Raw genomic sequence first — 15,271 nt, forward strand, 5'->3', positions numbered from 1 at the left:
GTTTTCTGTTATGCTCTTGTGCCTTCCACATAAGCAGGGAAAAGCAGTGAGGCCACTGAAAGTCCATCTTTGCAAATTCACATTTTGCCACCAGAGAGCTCCCATCCTTCACACCAGTTCAAGGGCGAGGAAGTAATGGTCAGCATGGCAAAAAAGTCCCTCAGTCTCCACTGCATCCCAGCTTTCATTGTAAGAGCCGGACTCTGTGGTGCTTGCTCTGCGTTTCAAAAAAAATTATTATTCTTTTAGTGCTTGGATGAGTTTTGCCCCTTCGTTGCAGGTTTCTTATGAAAGGGGGAGTATTGAGGCTGGGAATATTGAGGCTGGCTAATCAGAGAAAACACAGTGAGCAGGTGGAAATCTCGTGGCAGCAGTACAGTTTTCCTGTCTCTGGTGGTTTGGACAGTGTTGTTGATGGAATAGCAGGGCTTGAGAGGGTCTGCCTGAAGCACTAACCTTGCTGCTAGTAGTCCTGCAGAACGCGGCACTTCTGCTTGCATCTGTGACTTACGGTTCTAGAAACAGTGTTGGCACATGCAGTAGGTTTATTTTTGTACTAGTCTGAGTTTGTAATCACTAGTGATATCACTTTTCCTGTTTAATTACAGGGTTGAAGCATTAACTCCCCAGAACAATGTAATTCTGGCCTTTTCCATCCACTCTCCTCCCTTCCAATGCCTGGCTCCTTTCCCTGCTCTTACCTGGCACTTTCACAAACACATATTCCATCCTCCCACATTTCTGCTTTGCTGAGGAGACAAGTCTTCCACACTTGGAGGAAAAGATGGGTAATTGGTTTAGTTCATTGAGTATGTGAAACTGATAACTGAAAAATTAGTCCTGGATGAGCAGTCTGAACGCTACAGTGAGTTTGGAAAAATGACTGTGCTCCCTTTTTTGGGGGCCAAAGTGATGTCTTGTCTTCCTTCTGTGCCTCTCCTCCCTGCCCCTTACCTGTGCTGAGAGCCTGAGGAAGCCCTGGCTCACCTGGAGCCTGTGAGACATCAGCCAAGGAGCAGTTCTTCCCTTTGTCTCCACTCCTGTGGCATCTTGGCAGAGATGAATCTGCAAACTAATAGTCTCAGCTCCTGGCTCCAGCAGAGATTGAAGGGCCCATCCTTGCAACTGCTCTCAATTTGCTCAATCTCCTCCATTTTTGTTTAGACACTCCTTTTCTGTGGTGCCCTATACCTGACAGAAATTCTAAAGGAATTGAGGGTTGGGGAGCATAAGGCACTAGAGGTCAAAACAATCACATCTTGTCCTGCTTTAGAGCCACTTCAACAAAGGACCTCTCTTCCAGCAGTACCTAAAGTCCATACCTCAAAAAAGCAGCAGCAGCCTGATATTTAAAAAGCCCTTACCCCTAAAGCTTCAGACCAGTGGGTGTTAGCTGTGCGACGATGCCTCAAAGATTGGCTCCTTCCCCTCCTCACCTTGTTGGCTGGAGATGGTGAGTGAGGGCCACGCTTGGCTGTAGCTGTGGCCGAGAGGCAATCCTGTTGAAAGCCAGGGTGTTCTCTTGAGGAAGACAGTGCAGAATCACCAGGCTCCCTGCTTCCTGGAGCAGCATATCGTGCCACAGCTGAGTGTTGTGGGAGTTTTTATTGCAGTTTATTGTGCTCTGAAAAGGGTCTGGTGGAGACGTAGGCTTGTTTTTCACTGCTCGTCTTTTCTTCTTGCTTGGAGTCCTGCAGGTTGTCTTGGGAGGTAGGTTACCTGCAGGTTTCGTTATGCTGAGCACTGACGTGCAGTCACAGGATAGGGGAAATGGGGCCATAGGTAAAGGTAAAAGCTCGTGTTAGTACAGAAAGCATGATCTTCAAGGGAAGATGGAGGGAATTGGAAGGCTGCTTAGTTTAAGGAAGAGTGGACTTAAGACCTTATAGCAATCTCCAAACATACGTGAGGTCAGCTGCGGAAGGGTAATGTGTTCTTTGTGTTCCTGCTAGCTGAAGACAAGCTGATTAGTCTTAGATCATAGCAAGGGACATCAGCATTTGGGATCAGAAAAATCTTTCCAAGGGTAAGGATAGCAAACCTGTGGACTAGGTTACTTGGGAGAGAAAAGAATGTCCTTTCTTGGAGGTTCTTAAAAAGCAGCATCAAGAACAGCATAAGTTCTGTCCATGTCCTCAGCTGGTCTGTCAGAGCAAAGGACCTCCTCAGTAAAAGTTTCTGCAGCATAGAGAGAGGAGAGTGTAAGCACACCACCAGAGGCATGCCTGGCAGGTCCCCTCTTCTTAGGCCTAGGATCTTTCCCGTAGTGGATCCAGAAAGGTTGTGTGCAGTGTTTGTTGGAAACTGAGTCACATAGTGCCAGGGAAGAGGAGAAGGAAGTCCTTCAAAACCCAAACTTATTACCAGGATAATAATTTTACCCCAGGAAACTCAGGACACATCTCTGGCACTTTTCAGTCCAATGTGGCTTCCTTCTTACCCTGGCTGGAGTTAGCGGTCCAGAAATATTATCCTAGCCTGGGGAGACAAGCCTGTTCTGCAACATTATCCCTTCTCTGGTCAGGACCAGCTCTGGCTGCACTGGGCAGTAGGGTTAGATCAAACAAGATTGCCCCAAGCTAGAAATAGAAGTTTGTAGCAGTCCTAAGTACAGATCTGTCCCTGTTTGCAACAAAAGACTGCAGCAGCTCTAGGTAGTTTGCAGGAGGCCCCCAGGGCATTGGTTTCATTCCTGGGAGTGCTGGGTTAGACAGAATTGCCAAGGCCAGCCAGAAGCTCTGCTTGTGCTCTCTGACGTATGCAGTGAGCTCTGTCTTGCCGAGAAGCAAACCAGCAGAACTGAACAGCCAGCTCAGAGACAGAGATCTCATCCGCAAAACACCCTCTCCCTCCTGCTGAGCTCCCTGCTCTGGGTGCAGAGCCTGATTCTCACTCCAGCATGCAGGGATTTTAAATGGGGTGTGAATTAATGCAGGTGCCATGTGAAGTGTCCTGTCTTTCTCCTGAGCAGCATAAAGGATTTTTAGTATGAATGAGAATTGGCTCCAATGTCGCAGCAGCTGCGAAGTGAGTTCCACTTTTAGCTGAAATAAGGTTGCATTTTGACTGAAGCATTTTTGCTATCCAGATTTTAACTTAAAATTTATATGTAAAAAATGTATATCTTCAGTGATCATGAGAACAGCTTCTTAGCCTGGAGGAATCCTGCTTTTGTAACAGAGCTGCAGCACAACTGTGTCACATCACCAAAACCCTGGATGTACATACGCATCCTGGAAGGTTGTCTGACCTGTAAGGGTGCTTCAACGCAGCAAGACTCCTGCAGTTGTAAACCCGGTGCAGGTCAGGAGAAATGTTTCAAAACTTAGGGTGAGTTTGGGGGCATACATATTGGAAGATCAGCATATGCTAGCGTGCATCTGTGTGTGAATATCCACAGGCAAAAAAGAGCCAGGGCTCCTCCAGAGTTGGAGAACTCATTTCATCATTTATTTACATGCTCCAACACTTGCATTTTTATGAGGCTTAGATATTTCTTGTATTTGCCAGAACAAACACAGCACAGGACTCTTCTAAGCTGTTGATTAAATCATTAAGGAGCTCCATGTCTACTAGTGATTTTGCACTTCTTTGAGTTTACTTGGAGACGTGAACATAAAATCTGGCACTCACAGGCGCCATGTGGATTTGTGATGGTCTTGGGAGCACTGCTTCTCCATAAAACAATGTCTTGATCACATCTAAGCACAGATGTGGTTTGTTTGTCTGTGACAGGTGTACTATCAATATTTGCTCGTTGAGCCATCCAAGTCATGCTTCAATGGAAATTCTTTAAAGAAGTTACAAATAGTTCATTTTAGTACACTGGTTCAGCAAACACTGCAGTAAACTCTTTGGAAGAGAGACTGAATTATACAAATAAGAGAGTTATGTGTGGAGGGGAAATGGACAGCATTTTTTCATGGCATATTGCAGTGGTTACCAAGCCTTATGGTTTTGTCAGCAGTCTCAGGATGTTGTATATATTTCTTTTTCTTAAAATCCCAGATGCTGGAAGGAATATATTGCATAAGAATCTCCGTTTTCTCATTTTAAAAAAGGAGGTTTCTAACCCTCGTGGTTGCTTAGAAAAACATGAAAACATGAGCTGAATGTTCCAGATAGGATGTTGAAATCAAAACCAAACACAATGGAAAACATCATTCATAGCTTTAAAATCTAGACGGCAAATAAACAGCCTTAGGTTGGCTTAGAAATTCTGCAGTGTGGAAATGGATCAATATTTGACATTTGGGACCTGACTGCTGGCGTGAGGGCACATGTGATTTTGGAATCAGAATTTAGTCTCTTTTTGGTTAGGCAATACTGATTTTTATAAAAAGTAAATCTTTCTGTAAAATAAAATATTTTTTAAATATTCCTCTGGTGAGAACACTTCTTTTTCAAAACTTTCTTTAGCATTGCCTGAGTCTCCTTTTGGCTCTTGTTTTGTTTCTCAACTAATTTTGTTTTGTTCTGAGTTGAGAATTTCACCCTGAATCTCTTTTGGTTCATGCTTCTTTCCCTCTTGACTTTAATGCTTCTATCTGGAGGTTTCCATTTGCTTAGGTTTTGATGTTGACCTTGGATTTGGTGTTTTCTTCCTTTCCTCATTTTGGCTTCTTCATCTTGTTCTTTGCTATCCAGCTTTGTTTTGAGCTGTTGCTGGAAAATTCCACCTTGGGTGGTGGGTAAGGCTGCACCTAGATATTGCCTTTTATCGGCTGAGCGCTTGATGTTTCTGAGTGGGTCAATGCAGCCACTCAAAGTCACATTTGAGCTCATCTTCTCGTGACTGGGGAAGATGTTGGCTCGTTTTGTTTTTCCAGAGGAGGTGACTGAATTTTTGGTGAAAAACATGCACAATGCAGGAATTCATGGAGAGGGAATTTCAGTTCTCCAAGCAGAACTGGCCCTGAGGGTCTGCAGTGCAAACTTTGTGTCCGTACTGCTGGTGAAGCTGTTGGGTGGTGTGAAGGAAGTTGGAGGATGAAGAACAAAGAGGTCCTTCTCTCTTCTATCCCCCACTTGTGTGACATGGGAGTGATGATAGTGTATCTTCATCCATGCTGCTGCCTTCAGATCAGGTTGTTCTTGCACTCCACTTCCTGGAGCTAACAGGCAAATTCCAGCTCAGGTGCTGCCTTTGCCCAAACTGTGGTACTTTCTGAAAGTTGGAAGATGGAGGTCTAAACACAATTGCTGTGGGCCTAAGATCTTGTTCTTAGGAGCTGGCTGGATTGGGCATCGCCTCATCCACAGCAGCTAGCCTGAGCTTAGTCCTTCCAGCATGAATAATGAGAGCTCAAGCTAGCAGCCATCAATGAGAACAGAAACCCTGTTGTATCCCAGGGCTTAACCCTGCCCTTTGTCTTGCGGAAGAGTTCCCTTTTCTGACCTGACTGACTGACTCCAGGTTTTATGTTGTGAACTCTATTCCCTGTTTGCAGAATGAAAATAAAGGGTCTGCAAAGCCCTGGTTATTGGAGTCCCAAGGAACAGCAGCAGGATGAGTATGACCTACATGGGAAGCTCATGGCAGGAGTGTATATTGGGGAAGTCCTGGTCCAGGGAAGGTGAGGAACCATCATATAGCACTGTCCAAGGCTGACAGCCCATCTGAAGAGGGTCCTGAGGTACGTGTGACAGGTGTGGGTGCATGAATGAAAGAAAGGCATGATGGTGTGAACTTAGTATATCTCTGCGTGACCCAGCTGCAAATGAAATAGTTTCTTTGGAGCCAGTGCAGCTAGCGGCTCTTTTCCAGAGGCAATCATCCAGCTCTAAACCTGTCCTGGACTGTTTTGGAAAGGGTATGGTTTCTCTCCTAGATTGTGGGAGGCAGATTACTTCCCATGTGTCTGCATTTAGGGAAGAAACCTATTTAGGGTGGGCATTAGTGCTTCCACACAGTGTTGAACTCTGCAACAACCCTTGCAGACTGTGATCTCAGCTTCTCCTGCAGTCAGGCTCCCAGCTTTTGGAACCATTTCCCCTCTGGGGAAATTTCACCTAGGTGAAATGATGTTTTTAGACCTGGACCATCCAGTGTTTAGGATGAGACGAAGTGCTATCCCTGGTGTCATTTTTCTTTTCCAGATGTCTTTCGTTATTTTGTTAAGGTTAGAAATCCACAGAATAAGATCTGCAGCTCTGAGCATCATATATATGAGATGAGATAGAAATGTCTTAACCATAGACAGGCTTGCTAGAGCTTATTTGTCAGAGTCCTTGTCCTCAGAGCTTAAGCATTTGTATCTATCATCCTGCAGTTTATCCTGTAGTAGACCCATGGCTGTCCAGGGCTTCAAGGCCATATGGGTAATTAGCAGTCAAGCTCTTATATGCCATCTAATTCAGGCCTTTCCCAGTATTATTAACCTCAGATGGCCCTGTATGTGCTGGGTGCAAGGCAAGGGCCAATCCATACATTAAGCAATGTATACAACAGGCTGCCAGAAGGTAGGGGTAGCTTTACTCCCATTTTAAACCAACAAAGAGAGGTGCCTGTAAGGTTTAGCTGCCGTGGACTGGACAAGACCCTGAGTAACTTGATCAAGCCAGATCTGCTTTGAGCAGGGAGCTGGACTTGATGACCTGCAGAAATCTCTTCCAACCTATATTACTCTGATAAATTCAGCAGTGTTACATTGCAGGGGACTTGCTAGAGACCATGTAGGAAATCTGTAACAGAACCAGTGCATCTGGTAACAGACCCTGCATCCTGCCACTGAGTGAGGCTGTGGCAGGCCCTAGGGTATCCCAGCTCAAATCAATAAAAGCAAGAGTGGCATAGCTGGGAGGAGAGTGAAGTGGGGAGAGGCATTCCTTTGAGCCACACATCAGGTCATGCCTCATAGCATGGACTGACTTATCTGTGTTTGCCAGCCTTTAGTAAGTGGTGTGTACACACATTTCAGAGGAAGCTGTTGGATAGCATATAGTGATTAGAAGCACTTGAGCAGGCAGAGAGAGGTAGAGAGAATTAGAAGTGGCATGGTCAGGTCTATGAAGATATGGTGGCACTGCTGGTCTGCAGAGCAACTGGTTACCCACTTCTCAAAACACTCATTCCTGAACTGCTACTTAAAATTCCTAAGTGAGGACTTTGCAGAAAGCATGACCTTAGAATGGGGCTGGTGGGAATCAGCATGCTTGCTGGAACAAGATGCAGTAGCAGAACAAGTGAAAAAAATCCCAATTTTTATTTTTCTTTACAGGCTTTCTAAGCTCCTCCTCAAACTCCAAAGTGTGTTGGATTTTGACCATCAGAGCCCAAATCCATGAGCTGTGGTAGATCTAAGAAAAGTGATTTCTGAGAGATCTAATGCCTTCAGTACTTATTTCTCCTTCTTTCTCCTTGCCCAGCCCGGGTGTTGTTGCAAGGTGTCTGTGATGTTTCTCAGCAGTGTTTCTGATATTTGCCAGTAATGCCTGTGCCTGGTTGCTGGATGTGTTTGGGAGTGGCTAGCTGGAATACTCTTATCTGAGAAACATTTTCTGTCAGATATTTGTTCTCTGAGAGGAGTTTGGATTTTCCTTTTCTTTTAAAAACAGGCTTGCTGTGTAAGAGCATGCAGAAGATTTGTATTTTGGCCATGTTCTGTAATTTGCTTGAAATTGTCTGATCCTGTAAATACTCTTGCCAATAAACTTGAGAGTATCAACAGAGAGAGCGAAGCTCTGTCGTGTGGTATAGTAAGAAAATTTTTCAGCATTGGGGTAGGATCTACGAAAATGTCTAGTTTCTTGTTAGAATATGGGTGGGACAGAACAGATAAAATACAGCTCCTAGATATCAGAGGTAGAAGAGACCCTGAGTGTCCATTTTGTCCATATCCCTGTCTACATGCACAGTTAACTTGAGTAAAATTTCATAATAGCCATTTGTCTGTCCAGTGGCATGGAGTCTGTCCCCTCTCCTGGCAAACGGCTACACATCTGAACAGGATAAATTAGATGTGCCTATTCCTGCTGTGTTTGTAGGGAATCTGGATCTGTTGTTTCATTGCATGCTGAAAGGCATGAATTCATTCCAGAATAAACTGAGCATGCATCTGGTTTATTTGTGTGCATGTTTGTGCTTCCAAAGCCTTGCTTGAGTGATTGCTTCGTGGTGCTGCCCTCCTTTCTCTGCATTCCCCGAATTTTTGGGTTTGTGAGCAGTTGTTCTTTGGGGCAATACATCTCTGTCCTAATGAGCTGAGGGAAAGTTTGTCTGACCTGGGAATGCAATAAGAGCTGCAGAACACTTTTGGAGCGTTACTGAATGGTTTGGCAGGGGTTTTTTACTGCAAAGATGCTCAGGTGAAAACTCATGATTTATTTTCCCAGTATAATACTGGGAAAATTTAAATTTATGTCCCCATTCCTTGTCTGGATTGTTTTTGTAAGCCCTAGTTTTTGCAAGTTTTGTGCTGTGCCAAAGGAGGGAAGGTTAGCCCTCTCCTTCCTAAGGCTAGGAGAAGGCTTCCTGTCCTACAAAATACACGCATAGCTAAGGCATTGCCTTGTTCTTCATGATGTCTCCACCATCCTTCCACCTGTCCCCCGCACCCCCATCTGCTATCTTTATAAGCCCCTCTCCAGTTCATTAAGCTTAGAGGTAGCCCATGTACTTCATTTGCAGTGTGCCCTGGGCCTAAGAAATGAGTCCTAACTGGTAGGCTTAGTTACTGATGTGCTTTTGGAGCTGGGTGCTGACTTTGTCCTAAGGACAGCAGGTGGGGAGTAACTTTTGACACTGAAACATCAGGAGGCCGATGAGCTGGAAGACCGCAGTTTTGGGTTGCTATAGACCTGGAGACTGTGTGTCACCTGGTGCGGAGAGTTGGTGCGAAGGGCCCGTGACCCTGGGCAGAGGCAGAAAGTAGTTGAGGGAGGTGAAGCCAGGGCTTTCTGTCCTCTGCTAAATGAGATGTAAAGCAATGATTTTTGCATTCCAGGGTGTTTCTGTTGTCCTTCGGTATGCATCAGTGGATATGAAGATTGTTCTGAATCTTCTGAAGTCTAAGGAGCCTGCGAAAAACAGGCAGATGGTTTGATTTGTACCAGGAAAGGAAAAAGTGGGGAAGACATAACTGTTAGAAATCTATTTCCACCTCTCACCTCCCATAAAAGTCTTTGGGGTAATATGCATCCTGGGAAGTCTGTGAACTCGACAGCTGAAATGGATGGAGCCAAGTAGGAACACAGGAACAGTGCTGAACTTTGGGCCAGGAGATATGTCAGGCCAGATGGGAAGGAAGCTTGGAAAGAGCAGATGGCTCCCTAGCTTTTATATCTCCTGGTAGCCCCTCCAGTGCACATGTATTTTTGGAGGTATATCCCTGAAGCATCCAGGAGAGTCAAGAAGATACTCCCCAGATGAAGGAGAATTGGCTCTGCTTCCTTCCTCAACTGTGTCTCGGACACTGGCTGGATGTGACCTGTCAGCATCTGGGGAACTTCCAGGCTAGGCCTCTGCCTTTGGCAAAGTGTATATGGCAAGTGGATGATAAAAGCTTACTATTTAAGAGTGGGGGCTGGTGGTGGTGAAGACCCTTCTTTTATAAGCCAGGGCCTTTGATTAAACAGGCAGTGGGTTCTTGCAATGGAGATTAGTTGCATAGTGCTCTGGCGTCTGCACTGGCTGGATCGTTTACTTGCTGCGGGACATGCTTTTGAAGCATCCTCATGCCTGGACTTCTGCCATAGGATAATCATATGGGTCTTATGTTCCCTCGTTTTCCCACAGGTGCCAAGGGGAGACTGAGAAAACGTTGACCTTGGCACAACTGTGGACAGGACTGTGGTTGTGGGGGGTTGCAAGCAATGTGATCGCACCCATGACCCCAGATGCCTTTACAGAATCTGGCATCTCCCTGCACTACCTCCCCTTCTGTGCCTGGTTCATCTTGACTCCTCAGTACTTGGCATTGGGGATGTTGTATTGCAAAGATATCTCACTGGAGAACATTTCTGCACTTCCTCACAGCCATGCCCCAAGTCAAGGTGCGGCTGGTTACCAGACCAGCTTCATGTTTCCTGGTTTGCGTTTGTTGCTGTAGATCCATTGCTGCCTTCTAGCATTGCTTCACATCACACTCTTTGCCGTGGGTTTGCAGCTCCACATAAATAACAAGCCTCCCTGGGATGTTGCTCAGCCTGATCCCAGCTGAGGAGGTGCACTGAGTTTAGCTGAGCCACATGGCTTACATATCATCTCATACCTGGCTGCTTGCAACAGTGAGGAGGGTTGCCTGATTGCTAGGGTGGGCAGGAAGGGAAGAAGGCAATTTCCTGGCCACGCTGTAAATTTTAGAGAAAAGATACATATGTGGGTCTTTGGGAAGGGGAGGTGACAAGCTTCCATTCAGTGAGATGCTTGGGCAGTGGAGTTCCAAGGACTGCTCCCTCGTTATGCAGCCAGAGGAAGGGTAGGATTGGTGCCTGTGCACTGGAGTGAACAGAATTAAGGCAGGGACTGAACTGTGAGGTTGGCCAGTGTGTTTTCATGGCTTGGGAAACAGAGGAAAAGGAGGGACTTGCCAGCTTGTGTTGAGTATGTGTACCTGCAAGCAAATGTGTCTGCAAAGTTTTATAGGTCCTATAGGTCTCACAGAGAAGCCAAAGAGTAAAGGGAATGAAATGTATGTGTGGTTCTATACACGCCCTCGCCACTTCTCTGTCTACTGGAAGTGCAGTACTCCTGCATATGAAGCACAGAGCTTGTGGTAGGTACTGCTTTGTTTCAGTGGCTTGGCAGATTTTGCTGACTGGCATAAGGACAGTGGTTAGATTTGGACAATGTTCTTGAAGGGCCTTGTTGTCCTTTGCAGGATAAGTCTTCAGAATACTTTATGCCCCCTTGGAAGTTATCACTGTTGGTGCCTCTGCTTTTTGATGTCATTTTGCTGGATAATCACTGGCATTGCCTGCTGAGTGCTTTATGTATTATACAGCTCCAATTTAATTTTTCCCTCTTAAAACTCCCACTGAGAATTGGTGTGGTTGGTGACCAGGGCAGGTATTCAGCTGTGTCAGTCTTCACAGGATGACTTCTCTACAAAATAGGCAAAACCATAATTACAGCTAAAGCCTCTTATTTCTTCTGTTTAATTGAGTATGGCTGGCAGCGAGGATGTCAATGAAAAAGCAGTGAGGTTCTTTTTAAATTGATATTAATGGGAATAGACACATGGGGAGAGATAGATGAGAACTGCTGCCAGCCCAGAAGCAGCAGCTGCAGAAACAAGTGTTACTTGTTTATCAAGACTGTGGTACACCCAAGACGAAGAAAATGCACGAGGCTGGGATTCAGCAGTTGGGTTCCAGGTCTCAGCCCTGCTAACGGTTGACTGAGAGCCCTAGGTAAATCACCTCACTTCTTTCTTCTTGTTCTCTCCATCTGCTTTTACTGGGAGCTCCCTGAGCCAAGGATTGTCTCATGAAGTTGAGAGCTAGCTAACCACCCTCATCTTATGGGCCATGTCCCCAAATGCCCACATGGCCTGGAACTCCTCTCTGATCCTGAGACCAACCCTTGGTTTACTTCTGCTTGTTTTTTTCTTTCCGGAATCTCTAATCTCAACTGTTTGGCGACTGAATGACTCTTAGAGTGGCAGGACAGTTTCACCACTTAAATCCAACAGCGTGGGCTTCACAGCAGAGGATGGCTTCTTGTGGGGACTGGTTGGGCTGTTGTTCTCTTGCGCATGGGTGAGAGGGTTTTGGGAAAGTGGCTTTCATGTGGGGTCAGGGTCAGAGAGGACTGCAGAAGCAATTACTCTGTCTTCGGTGGGATCAGCCCCGCTTGCCACAGGCTTCAACTTGTCTCACCCCAGCAGTGAGTCACACCTTGTGACTGAGCTGGTTAGGCACAGGCAGGGAAGGGAGAACAGCAAGGGATCAGAGCTGGAGGCATCTCCAGACCCTGCCTGATCCCCAGGCTGGAGTCAGGAGGGAAGCAGAACAGGGGCAGCTTAGAGGTCCCTCGCGTTTCCTTTTTCCCATGACCACTCTCTCAGCCTCGTCTGTTCTGTGGATTCCCTGCAAACCCCAGCTTCTGCCTCGTGCAAAGGGCTGGGCTTCCACCGGTACTGCTGCTCTCATAGTGAGAACCCTCTGTGCTCTTTCTTCCCCGTACCCTCTGCGAGGGGATGGCCAATTACACAGACACGGTGTCTTAAGGACAGCCTCTTGGCTTAATTCACTGATCATCCACATTTTTCCACCTGCCCTTGACATGATGTTCCCTCACCCATGTTGGCTATGGAAACCCCCTTAGAAGGCCCCCAGTGTTGCTCATGGTGAAGCAGATGGGGTTTCTAAGAAGCCTAAATTGTCTCTTAGTGGACTTTTAGAAGCAGATTTTAGAGCCCGTGGGTTTCAGACAGCTGAGGTACTATGTAGATGTTCTCTGCATCTTTTCTGCTATAATCTGTATCATGTAAGAGGTCTGCAACCTTCTTTTTCTCTCCTAAAGCATCCTGCGAACTAGCATTCATAATAGGAAAGGTGAGACTGTTTTAGTTTCTCTTGTGATTCTGGAAACTAAGCCCCTAGCAGGTGCCTTCATCTGGCAGTGGGGAGAGGATGTCCTGGTTTTGGCCTAGGTTAGAACCACCTCTTTTCCTTGTGCAAGTCTATATAAGCAAAGGGGTGAATTACGTCCAAAACTAAGACTGCTGGGGTGACCTTGAAATATTGGACCCTTTTACAGCCAAAATCCTTTGGGGTGGGGGGAAGAGAGCCTGCATTCTTGACATTATTAAAGTGGACATTGTTAATTATGTTTGAGGGTGGATTACTGCGTGCCATGCAACGAGTCATTAATGTTAATCAATCAGAAGTACAAGGAATATGCCTTTTTCTTTATTAATAATGACCTCCTGGAGGGACTTTCCCTCTATGGTTGAAAGGAAATATGCTGAGGGAAGAAAGAAATAAATAATAATGCAATTAAATGAGAGGTATTAAGGCATGTTTTCGATCTCCCACTCCTGATTTTGGGCCTTGATTTAAATCTCATTCAATGTATTCAGCTATGTTGTGTGTTCTTAAGCAATAACCTTGCTTGTGCTGGTTTTGCAAGCCATCAGTTGTACTAGAAGTTCAATTAATAGCCATATTGACAGCTCCCAAAATTCACAGTTTACTTCTCCAGGAAAGATCTGACCTTCAAGAAAGATGCAGAAAGGTCATACAGGACAGGTCTTTACCCTGTGCAAGCTGACTTCAGTCCAGTGAACTCCAAATGATTTGTGGTATTGTGGCGCTTAAGCACTGAACTCCATGCTTGTGTCTGGAGATGCTGTACCAGTAGTACAGGAGAAGGAAAGCAGCTCCTACCCCTCAGAGCTTTGAACTACTGTGTAACATGAACAGCGAGATCTAGGCAGAGGGACCCAGTGGCAAGCAGCAGAATGACAAGACTTTAATGCACTACCTTCTTGTCCGCTGGTTTTTTGTCGTGTCCCCCCCCCCCCCATCAAAGCAAAGTTTTATTCTGGAATTTGAAGGAATTTGGGAGTAGTTTAGATGAATACTTTTGGAGGAGAATTGCATTTTTCCTTGGGAAGCCAACAAAGGGTTCAGGAGACATGTCCTCATCTTTAAAAGTTAGGGATAGCTAAGGCGTTAGTCCTGCTTCTGCTGTTTGCATCAAGAAAGCATCACCCCACCGGGCAGAGTGACATTCTTATTTGGTTGCCGGTGTGTTCTGAAGCCCAGAATTGGAGTGCCGGACTGTAAACCCTCCAGGCTTCTTGCTTCGTGCAGACTCGGCACAGTGGGACTGTCCTTGCTTTGCTCAGCACGGTGGGACTTCCAGGTAGATAATGCTGCTTGATGCTGAAGTGGCCGTGGCTTATTTGTGATGACTGCCTCAAGGCATGCTCAGTTGCTCTCTATTTTCGTAGTGAAGTGCAGCCGTGGTAAATAAGGACTTTTTGTTGTCGAGTGATTTCCTACTAGGTAAAAATCTGTTCAGCTGGAGTCCTGAAGTTTAATGGCCAGTATCTAAGTGCCTGGTGGAATACTTTGACCTGACACAAAATGATTCAGAATAACTGGAAAGAAAATATCAAGTGTCAGTGTGGTTAATTAATTCCACATCCAGCTGCCTAACTTCTCTTTATTCTGTTTCCGCTGATTTTAGAGGTCCCTGGCATTTAAAAAGAGGAAGGGTTGAACGTATAATGGCAGTGCATTCTCCAAATGAGACTGCCTGCCTGATTGGGAAGTAATTGTTCAAACATCTGAGTGGCAATTTAGCTTTTAAAAACAGTGATTTCTCAAGAATATAGGCTCATGCATCATTTTTATTCCCTGTGCTGCTCTCAGTTATTCAGGTAGTTATTTGTTTATTGGGTAGGTGTCTCTGTGTGTGTGTGTTCATATGTGCGTGGTTTTATTAGTTTATTCTTAGTCTAGTAAGAAACATCTTTTCCCTAATAAATATCTCTGAGTACTACATGTTGCTGCTGGGTTGGTGCAATGATGTATCATCACAGCCTTGCTAACCCTTATGGTTTTGGTTTCCTTTCAGAGATCTCACAGTAATTTGCAGATTTTTTTTACAAGTTCCAGCCCCTGGACTCACGTGAACATATGCAAACCTTGTTATTCATTACATTGCATTTGGTTCTGGCTGCCAGGTTGGCAGAGGAAAACAGGGAAATCTAACCCTGATTTATGACTGATATATTTAAAAAAGCAATCAAAAAGCAGATTAAAAAAAAAAGGCATTTAGATTGTATTGGTTTTGAGATCTTTCAGAGGTAATCTCCTAGCTTTAGGGAGCACGATTACTCATTTTTCAACATCTGAGGTTTGCTATCTCGTTGCTTAGTGACGGCAAAACCCGTTGTCCCTCTTGCAGGCCCTGGTTTCTGTCCTGAGTGCTGTGCAGAGATTAGAGATTTGCCGGGTGGCGTTCCAACCCTGCAGGAACCAGCGTGGGGCTGTGCTAAATGTAATTATCTTTAGACAAATGCAGATAGCAGGTCTGGAGTGGAGGTACTTAGATAACGTGCAAGGGACTGCAATAATGGTGATTTTTCTGGGAAGTGCAGCCAAACTCTAAAACTCTGTGCCCAGAGAATAGCTCTGCGTACACATTAGGAATTGCCAAAGCTGAGAGCAGATGACAAAATCTCCCACACTTAAATATATTCCTTCCCAAAAGAACACATGCCTCTGTTTATTTTCATACTGTGAAAGCAAACTAAGGAACGTGGCCCATAGCAGCACTACCTATTGACGTGTGCCATCATACTTTCACCTGCCA

The sequence above is a fragment of the Haliaeetus leucocephalus genome, unplaced genomic scaffold, assembly GCF_000737465.1.
Source record: "Haliaeetus leucocephalus isolate CR32 unplaced genomic scaffold, Haliaeetus_leucocephalus-4.0 Scaffold577, whole genome shotgun sequence".
Classification (NCBI taxonomy): domain Eukaryota; kingdom Metazoa; phylum Chordata; class Aves; order Accipitriformes; family Accipitridae; genus Haliaeetus; species Haliaeetus leucocephalus.